The 10715-nt window shown below is 44.0% G+C and overlaps 1 protein-coding gene and 2 long non-coding RNA genes across 8 annotated transcripts in view; 2 read left to right on the top strand and 1 right to left on the bottom strand.

Moving 5' to 3' along the window:
* The window catches only part of LOC131919698 (uncharacterized), a 6329-nt gene extending 3811 nt beyond the window's left edge, over positions 1-2518 (top strand). Inside the window, exons 1-3 of one of the 2 annotated variants that reach the window (XR_009381389.1) lie at positions 1-150; positions 506-660; positions 1348-2518. The exon at positions 1-150 is cut by the window's left edge and continues 1488 nt beyond it. This is a non-coding gene — a long non-coding RNA (uncharacterized LOC131919698). Of the gene's footprint in view, positions 176-505; positions 661-1098 lie in introns of both variants that reach the window. The other variant, XR_009381388.1, reaches the window with a different exon arrangement.
* Positions 1-10715, top strand: part of LOC131919692 (disks large homolog 5-like) — a 114871-nt gene that overhangs the window by 54586 nt on the left and 49570 nt on the right. The gene's annotated exons all lie outside the window — the stretch shown is intronic.
* LOC131919704 (uncharacterized) overlaps positions 1-10715 on the bottom strand; it is a 70323-nt gene that overhangs the window by 25164 nt on the left and 34444 nt on the right. The gene's annotated exons all lie outside the window — the stretch shown is intronic.

Raw genomic sequence — 10715 nt, 5'->3', positions numbered from 1 at the left:
GCCACCACTGAGAACACAGCCTTCTAATGAACAGGAGCAAGAGAGTCTGGATGAAATACTGAAGGACCTGCTGAAGCAGAAGGAGCTGGTCACCCAGGAAAGGGACTTGGCAGAAAAGCTACAACATCACTTCAGTGTCACTGAGATGAGGTAGGAGCCCAGGCTTGGAGGAGAGGTTAGAACCATGTAGATCACCTGTATCTGCATCTCTGTCCTTTTGGGATTCCCACAATCTGAATAGCTCCAAGCCAGAGCCTGGGAAAGAACACCTCAGGATATTGTACTTTCCAGGTCAATAAGAACTTCTCCAGGAAACACTATGTTTGATCCGTAGTGTTTCTGGGGAGTGTGTATCCCTTATTCCTTTCTGGGCTCTCTGGTATCTTCTCAGTACCTTGTCCCCTGTGTCTCCCCACAAATCTCCTTATGGCAGTCCTCAACCTAGCCGGAGGAGGGTTAGTGGTGGAGGACAGTGTGTGCTCCTGCCACTTTATTTTCCTTCCAGAACATCACCTTTAGAGAGAAGTTCATACCTTTGGACAGATCTGTATGCAGCACACTCCTGCAGATTACAGGTTCTCTGCACTGTGCATCTGTTTCCTGTGAAAAGATTTTTCTGTTATAAGAAGATTTAGGGGTTGAGGAGTTGAACCTATGCAGGTTTGTATACTGAAGGGATAAACAGATCCTTCACTGCTTTTATTTTGTAGGATCCCCTAGAGGGTCTACATTCAGTTTCCCATGTTGCTCACATTCACCTGGTATCTAATCAAGGACATGCCTATCTGACCTGAACTGTAACTCAGACATTGGTACACTGTTATTTTTCCAAATAATGTATCTAGACAACTGGAGAAATGTATGGACTTTCTTGCCCAGCACAGTGTAGTTCTCAATTCATCTTCTAGTAGATTTTAAAAGCTGAGAATAAAATGCAGGCTCAGTTGCACTCTGATCCTTCTCCCTTGGGGAATGCCGGGAATGACCTCAGCAGAAAGGTCATGCTGGAATGTCCAGCTGACTAGAGCTGGTTCAGGCTCAACAGCTGACATGGCAGGTCCCCACCAGGCCTGTTCCCTAACTGCCTTCCTCCTCTAGGTCAGAAAATCTCCAGTCTGAGTTTGAACAGGATGAGAGCCTCCTGCAGACCGAGCTGCTGCAGCAGGAGCAATAAGTGTCGCAGACAAGTGAGCCACCCTTGCATCCCATCCCCAGCAAACATGGTGTTGGTGGGGGACTGGGGGATCTTGACTTTGGCTTTCAGTGTGAATAGGCCCTGATTTTTTTTAGCCTGTGGCACAGTCAGGCTGCTTCTGGTTCTGATTGCCTTTCCTTCTTACATAGCAGATCTTGAGAGAACTGAGGAGGCCAAAGAAGCCAAAGATGCCTTGAACCCATGAAGCTCTCCACCTCAGATCAAGGTCTGCTCAGAAGACATCCCGTATAGTTGTGATCTCACCAGTGAGGCAAATACCATCTGACCTCCAGGTGATCCAGCCCCCGTCAATAGATCTGTTGACTCAGGACTCCTGAAGAAAAGAAAGCATCACAAAAAACTCAAGACAGAAAAACCTGAGACAAGAATTATTGGGAACCCTGACATTCAACAGCAAGTGGCCCCTGTGAGGGCAACAACAACATGGAGGGTAGAGATGTTGGTGAGCAAGACATTTTCTGACAGTTTAATGTCGATGGCTTTGGCAAGCTGACTGAGTCCTTAGCCCTCCCTAGGTGGAGGGAAATCTGTCATGGAAGACTGTTGATGTCAAGCTGTTCCTGACAGACTACACCAAAAAAACATCATTTTTATTCTCCAGGCCAGTGCTGAAGCTGACTCCATGTCCTGCACAAGTGTTGCTGAGGATAATGCACCACAGAGATCTCCACAGTCCAACATTCCCCGGGTTAGACATTTTTTCCTACATATTTAAAATCAGTGGGTATTTCTCCATTTCTCAGCTTGAACTGAAGTGACTAGTCCTGAGAAAGGATTTATAGAAGACATCTGAGTCATCTTTGATGTTTTTTGGTACTCAGATGCTGCCCACGTATTTGTGGGGTCTCTAGTAAGCACACAAGAGTCTGTATGCTGAAAGAATCAAATAGTGACCAAGACATTACAGGATCAGCAGTGTGTGATAATTTATCAAAAGCTTCCCAGAGGGGCACAAAGAATGCTCTAGAAAATGTCTCATCCTTAGACTCGGTGAAGGCTTGGCCTACAAAGCCTGAAGGAGGCATGACTATACTAGTTTTGAAAAGGCTTTTTACAATCGCTGACTGCCTTCCTACCATGTTTCCAAGGCCAGCCACAGGCTGTAGGTCTGTGCTGCTAACTGTGCAGCAGAGAATGCTGCTGGCCTTAATTGTTTTTTGTTTGGTTTTTGGTTGCTTTGAGTTTTTGTTTTGTTTTGTTTTCTTTGTTATAGATTGAGATTTTGCTATTTATTTGTTCTTTCTTTTGTTCTTGTTGTTATTTGGGTATTTTGCTAAGGCTGTTCACTGTTTATATTGACTGCTCCCTCCCTTTAAGCCCCTATTGAGTAATATTACTGAATTTTATTAATAATAAAGTGATTTTGAACTTTTCTGTCTTAGAACCTATTTCTTTGGTCAGGTGTATTGTCTCACTCCAGTACTCCAGAACCTCTTGTAACACCAGAACTCTTGTGTGCCCAGCTTGGGCTACAGAGTGGATTCCCAGGCAGCCAGGGCTACACAGAGCTTTGGATGAGGATGGTGCTGCCAACTCTGTGGATTCCCATTGCATGATGGAAAAAGTATCGATACTGTATCCTTGTGGTCATATATTTAGCTATCTCTAACTATAGCATTCTGTATACCCACTTCATGATGTGATCATGTGCACCACATTCATGAGAAGTACAACTGTATTGCTGTAAAGCCTCTCAGGAAATGAGAACATTTACTAAAGGAACATGAGAGAAATCCATGGCCTGCTTGCCACCTGGAGCCATGATGATGTCCCTTCCTGGTCTGCTGCCAAGGGCCATGTCCTGTCCATGGCCCTGACACAGCTGTGGGAGTCTGTGTTGATACCCATGCATCCTCTACCAGTGAGGGCCTGGCAGCCACCTGCAGTCTTGGCTACCACCTGTGACCATGTTAGAGTCAAAGGGATATGCCCCCAAAGGGGACATATGTGTCTTAGAAGCCTGTGCTGCCCCCTAGAACCATAATGACATCAGGGCTGGAGCTATTACTGAGGGTCATATCTGGGTCCATGGCCCTGCTGTAGCCAGGGACTCTGTTGATATCTCAGGCATCTGTTGTTATCAAAGATGCTTGGAATTTGGGCTACTACCATGGGACATGGTGCTGGTGGATCCTTGCCAATCTGTGTGACCTTCAATGCCAACCAGAGCCATGGTGATATCCAGGCCTGGGCTACAACTTTGGAACATGCCTAGGTCCATGCTGCAAACACAGCGAGGATCATTGTTCGTATCCATGGCCAGTATGGCCACCACGGGTCACACAGAGGTAGGTAGAGGTCTGGGCTGTCACCTAGGACAGACACATGATAGTGTCTAAGTTGTGTGTTCCTGCAGGAGCCATACAGGTCTGAGTGGCCTGTGTTGCCACCAGGGACCCTGGTGTCCTCCAGGCCTAGGCTGCTGTCAAAAGTCATGTCTGGACTAACAGACTTGGTCTATGTTGGTGTCAGTCGCTCCTTTTACTACTGAAGACAGGATAGAAACTCAAAGAGTTAACCCCACACTTCACTGGCCTTAGCACTAGTGAGATCTGAACTTGCCCCTCACCCACTGCAGTACTGGGGAGAGTGGGTTCTGCACCTGGACTGAGCAGCACAGTAGAGCTGACCCTGTTTGTTGTGGTATCAGTGAGCTGGCCCTGATGCTGTGAGAGCAGAAGAGCTGAGTCTACCCTCTTCTTCTGCCTTGTGTTGGCCAGGGTAAGGGAAAGATCCCTGCCTCACCTGAGCAAATGCCACCTGCAGCTGGTGGGATAGTGGGACTTTGGGCATGAGAACAGAAGAGCTGGGTTAGCCTCTTGACAACTATAGCAAGTGGGTTTTTGGGCCTGGTATATCACCTTTAAAGCACTAGAGCTGTCCTTTTACTCTGAGTGTGGATAAGTCAGATTTGAGTGCATGAGAACAGGACAAAGGGCCTCTCTCCATTCTGCCCATTGCATGGGATGACCTTGGTGGGGCAGTGCTGGAGAGCTTGCCTGGGTGGAGATGATGAAGGAAAGCAGGTAGCTTGACCATCCCAGGTGTCCCCAGCCCAGAACTATGGCTACAAATTATGCAACCCTAACGTCGTCTTTATCCATGGACTGCTGGAGCAGGTAAAGGGCCCAGTTCTGAAGATCTAAAGCTGCAGAATCTCTATGACACAAGGCATCAACAGGATCTCCAAGAAGAGTACAAGTGAAGGTCCATTATCTACAGTGTAGAGAAGCCAGAGAGGCCAGAAACACTTACAAGAAAAGATGTATGGACTAAAGGGTATAATGTGTGACTCAGTGGGCCACACTAAAACTTTCTTGCCAAGACATTCATTTGTTTGTTTGTAAATTTGGGTTTTCAGTTGTCCTTTAAATTTTATTTTGCTTAGGACAGAGCTCAGATGTGATGGAAAGGATAGGGGAAAAGTTGGATTGGGATGCATCATGTGAAACAAACAAAGAATAATAAAACATTTAAAATAAAAAAATAGAAAAACCAGATATCTGCCTCTGGTTTCCTTAAAATATAGCATCAGTGAAATACCAGACTGAATACAGTATGAATTCCAAGATATGTTGGGACTTTTTTGACCTTAGCTACTAATGAGTTCCATTTGTTAAAGATTTATTTCTTTTATTTGTATGTATGGGCATTTTGCCTGCAGCAGGGTTGCCCACCACATGCATGCAATTCCTCCAGAAGGCAGAAGAAGGCATCAGATTCCACCTGAACCTGGAGTTACAGTGGCTTTTTAGCTGCTCTGTTGGTCCTTTGGGAGAGAAACTACTCAAAATGCAGCAGCCATCTCTTCAGACCCTGCACTTGACTTTAGTCCTTCTAGCCATATGTGCTATATTAGTTTGACTGAATCACCCCCAAGCAAAGAGAAATTTCAGGAGACCAGTACAGACAAATACATGATGTAGGCATGCTAATTGTCTTAGGATGCCAAGCATCGATGCAAGGCGTTGGTGGGTTCAAGATCCTGCTCCAGCATTGCTTATTGTCAGGGTTGGAGCAGATCTGTCACATCTCGTCCTGGATGACAATGAAGATTAGGACCATCTGATGAGATGCAGAATTGAGAAGACACTCCTGGTGGTGGAGGTGTGGATAGGACTCCCTCTTGATGGTCCAGCTAAGCAGTGTTGGGAGGAAGCTTCACACCAGCCAGAGTGGATGGAGCTTGCAGCAAAAGAGACATGCCAGTCATGAGGAGCATGTCTGTACAATGCTAGGAAAGCATAGAGATGGTGGATGGTGCTCTTTAACCACAGCTGATCTCACTGTGTCCTGAGGAAGGGTTTCTTCCAGATGAGTGCTTTATTTTTATGAAGCGCCCCTGGACCAGATCTGCCTTCTGAGACTGACAGTGAATCAGAGAGTTAACATGTGGAGGAAGTAATCCTATGGGACAACAAACTGGCGCTGTCAAACAAGGGTAGAAAGAATCTACTCTTTATGAATAAAGAACATAAACACACCGAGAATCAATACACATACAAAGCATAATTATGAATTCCATGGATGACATGATCAGCTGGAGAGACGGATCAGTGGGCAAAGGTAACTGCTGCTAGGCCTACAGACCTGAGTTACTTCCCTAGGACTCACATGATTGAAGGAGAGAACAAACCTCTGAGAAATTGTCCTCTGATCTTAATACGAGAGTAGGTACATGGTCATGGTCCACAAAAGCTAATACTTTCTATTCCTAAGGCTTTCTATTTCTCATTTACCCTAGAATCTTTCCATCTGAGGCACTCTTTTAATTATATTACTCTGCATTCCATTTGAGAGATTTGGGACATTTGCTATTTTATTCTTGTTGCTGAGATGTTACAAAATCTAAGAAGGCCAACAGCAAAGCACCACCTGAAGAATGGTTAAGGGAAAGTGACCACTGGGAATTTATGACATAGCTGAGACACAAACTACTCTCGAATGTCTTCTCTACATGCCTGGTGTACTATTCAGGGCTCTCTAGAGTAACAGAAGTTATAAAATGATACTCTGTATGGAAAGAATATTTGTTAGAATGGCTTACAGGCTAATAGCTAATCCAACAATATTTGGCTATGAATGGAAAGTCCAAGAATCCAGAGTCTGCCAGCACCCGACTGGACTAAGAGGTGAATCTTTATCTTCATACCCGAATACCTCAGTCCCTAGGCTTTGGGCCCAAAGGCACAACTCTGCGCCCCTACACTACCACCCATTGCAGTTCTGGTTTCAGTCCAGTTGGCAGACAGACCTCCTGCACACAGGTCAGTCTTCCACCATCCCCCATCAGACCCTGTAACCCAAGCCCCACCTCCCCCAAATCTCACCCACCCTCGGAGACTGCACCTGTTCCCTGAGACAGAGCCTGCCAGCACCTTACTGGACTAAGAGGTGAGTCTTTATCCTCATACCGGAACACCCCAGCCCCTAGGCTGCACCTGTTCCCTGAGACAGAGCCTGCCAGCACCCGACTGGACTAAGAGGCCAGTTGGCAAGCAGAACTACTGCAGACAGGTCAGACTACCACCATCTACCACATGCTAAGACTGCAGCTACTCCCCGAGACAGAGCCCACTAGCACCAGTTGGACTAAGAGCTGTTCCCTGAGACAAAAATTCCATCAGCATTGACCAGACCAAGAGCCCCCACTGGATCAAGAGTATCAATAAGACCAAGAGAGGCTCCCTCAGACACAGACACCACTTGCACCAAGTGGAGAAAGAGATGGGTAGATGCCAGTGCAAAAATACAGTCAACAACATAAAAACCAATATGGCTTCATATCCAGAACCTGCATCAGCAAGACCTGAACATCCCAACACAGAAGAAACAGAAGATATCTACCATAAAAATGACTTTAGGAAAATATTAGAGATCTTAAAAGAGGAAATGAAAAATTTCCTTAAAGAAATCAAGGAAAAGTCAAACCAAAAGTGGGAAGAAATTCAATAAGTCCCTTGAAAGCCAAGAGAAAGCAATTAAACAAGTGGGGGAAACAGTTAAAGATTTCAAAAATGGAGACATTAAAGAAGACACAAATTGAGGTAATGCTGGAAGTGGAAAATCTGAGTAAACGAACAGGAACTACAGATGCAAGTATAACCAACAGAATGCAAGAGATGGAAGAGCGGATCTCTGGCATTGAAGATACAGCAGAGGAAATAGATTCATCAGTCAAAGAAAACACTAAAGCCAACAAAGTCATGACCCAAAATGTCCAGGAAATTTAGGACACCATGAAAAGACCAAACAATAAAAGGGATAGAAGAAGGAGAAGAATATCAACTCAAAGGCACAGAAAATATATTCAACAAAATCATAGAAGAAATTTTTCCCAACCTAAAGAAGGAAATGCCCATAAAAATACATGGGGTCTGCATCAGCTCCAGCCTCCAGGATCCTGTCCTGTTTGAGTTCTGGTCCTGATTTCCTTCAGTGATGAACAGTGATATGATAGTGTAAGTCAGAAAAATGCATTCTTTCTCAACTTGTTTTTAGTCATGGTGCTTCACTGAAAACAACAGAACCCTAACCAGGACACTGTGCATGTCAGAGGACATCGTTCAGGAGTTGGCTCTCCCCTTCTACCATGTTGAGGCAGGTCTCTCTTGTTTCTAGGATGGACTGTGTACTCTAGTCCAGCTGGCCTTCCAGCCTCCAGGCAATTTCCAATCTCATCCCCACATTACTCTGCCATGAGTGAAGGAATCACAGATGTGTGCCACTGTTCTGGATTTTAGGTGATTTCTAGGGGCTGAACTCAATAGACTTGTACAGACAATGTGTGTACTAGTATCCGCCAGTATTCCCAAAGCTCTTGCTTTTAAAACTTAAAACATTTTGCAAGTCCAAGTTCCCTTAGAAAAAAAGTCTCTTAATTGGGTCTGGTAAAAACAAACCAAAAACATTACATATTTTCTTATACCACATGGGAAGAATGAGCACAGAAATATTCAGATGGGAACATTACCAAAATCCAGCTTTACTTATGAAATCCCTACAGCCCAATATCCAGCATCTGAAACAAATATGTTACTGGAAGTTTCTCCAGTCCCACTGAGCCCCTTATAAAATAATCACTCAGAGGCTTGATATTAATTATAAATTATATGGTCTATGGCTCAGGCTTCTTACTAGCTAGCTCTTATAACTTAACTCAACCCATAACTATCAATCTATGTATCACCATGTGTTCCTTGGCTTTACCTGCTTCCCATTACATGTTGCTCCTTGGGCAGTTGGCTAATGTCTCTCCTGCCTCTGCTTTCTTCTTTCCCTATCTCTCTTGGATTTTCCCACCTGGCTCCATCCCATTCTGCCATAGGCCAATGCAGCATTATCTATTAACCAATCAGAGAAACATATATGCACAGTATACAGAAAGACATCCCACAGCACTCATGTGATTGATCTTCTGGGCTCCAAATGGATGGGGCATTCCTCCCTCTCCAGTTCCCCTGCTTGCAACATATGCAGTGCAGCTTTTCTCAGGGTTAGTCTGGCTCCACTCCATATCTGTGCTTCCCCTCAGTAAATGGACCGTGGTCTTGCCATCCACAATATTCTATGGCACTCTTTTTACCTCCTCTTCCACAGGGTTCCCTATGTCCGGAGGGGAGGAGTCTGATTGGAGAGGTCCAGTTTAGGGTTGAGTGTTCAAGTTCTCTTCCTCTCTGCATATTGTCTAGTTGAGGGTCTCTGTATTTGTTCCCATCTGCTGCAGGAGGAAGCTGCTCCTATGATGGCTGAGAAATGCATTGTCTATGAGTATAGCATGATGTTGTTAGGAATCATTTTATTGCTGTGTTCCTTAAGCAGAACAGTAGTATTTGGTTTTCCCCATAGACCCTAGCCTATCTAGTCTTAGGTTCTTGGCCAGCCAAGCAGTGCTGTGTATGCCTTCCCTGTCAGGGAATGGGCCTTTAATCAAGTCAGGTACTGGTTGATTACTCCCACAAGCTTTGTTCCACTACTGCACCAGCATATCTTGGATGCAGTCGCCATTCTAGATGGAGGTTTTGGAGCTGGGTTGGTGTTTACCTTTCTCCTTTGATAGTGAGCAGAGTACTCTTCAGTGCCATGAAATCTAGTCCATAAGCGATGAAGACTCTAGGGAGACACTAGCTTGACTTCTCCATGTTCAATGAGTTGTGTCATTATCATCTTCAGGAACCACACCTTCCTGTCAGTTTATGGAGAGCAACCAATAGCCTTGCAAAACCTTGGGTTGTTTGGGATCACCATTGGACACCTTTCACCTACAACTTGACTAGATGTAACCCATTGCCAGTATTGCAAGTTTCATTTGGTAACAAGAGATATCCAGTTGGGGCTTTGTCTCCCCACACTTTGGTTTCTGTTTGTTTTGTTTTTGGTTATTTGGTTTTTTTGTGGGGCTGTTTCATCTAGATCCCCTTCATATATGTATATATTTTAGAGTGGTTCTACTCTATTAGGTTTCCATAAGATCCTTCAAATCGCCCTTAATTTTACCTCTCCCTCCCTATATTTATTTACCCCTTCTTCTCTCTCCCTCCTCGTTTGACCATCCTGTTCCAAACTTGATTCCTCATCCATCCATAACAATCTATTCTATTCCCCCTTTATGGACATTTCCCCACCCCCCTAGGCCCTTACTCTATACCTAACCTGTGCTTATACAGATTGTAGCTTACTTATCTTTGACTCAACAGTTAACATCCATATGTAAGGGAAAACATACCATATTTGTCTTTTTGGGTCTGAGTTAGTTCACTAAAGATGACTTTTTCTACCTCCATCCATTTACCTGCAATTTTCAAGATTTCCTTTTTCTTTTTTAACTTCCTTTTTAATATCTCATTGCTAAATGTACCTCATTTTCTTTATACATTCATCTGTTGACGAATACCTAGAATGTCTCCAATTTCTGGCTATTATAAATAGAGCAACAATGTACATGGTTGAGTAAGTAAGTGTTTCTGTTGGAGGTGAAGCATCCTCTGGGCATATGCCAAAAGTGGTGTACGGGGTCTTGATCAATTCCCAGCTTCCAAAGGAACAGCCACACCTATTTCCACAGTGGCCGCACAAGTTTGCATTCCCACCAGCAATGGATGAGTGTTTCCCTTGCTCCCCATCCTTGCCAACATTAGCTGTCATTTGTTTTATTAATCTTATCTATTCTGACTCATGTAACATGAAATCTCAAAATAGTTTGATTTACATTGCCCTAAAGACTAAGGATACTGCACCTTTTTACGTGTTTCCTATACTCTAGAATTTCCACTAGTGAAACTTCTCTATTTCGATCTATAGCTAGTTTTTAATTATGTTATTTATTTTCTTTATACACAGGTTATTTTGTTCTATATATAATTTATATATATATATATTAGCCTTCTCTTGGATATATAGTTGATGAAAACAAAAACTTTTCCCATGTTGTAGGCTGCCATTTGAAACAAAACACTACTAGTGGCAAAACATATAATGCTCTGTGGATGAACCCACAAGT

This window comes from Peromyscus eremicus, chromosome 9, assembly GCF_949786415.1.
Source record: "Peromyscus eremicus chromosome 9, PerEre_H2_v1, whole genome shotgun sequence".
NCBI classification, from domain to species: Eukaryota; Metazoa; Chordata; class Mammalia; order Rodentia; family Cricetidae; genus Peromyscus; species Peromyscus eremicus.
Note: the sequence above shows the minus strand (reverse complement) of the source record. Positions and strands in the feature narration are given on the sequence as shown.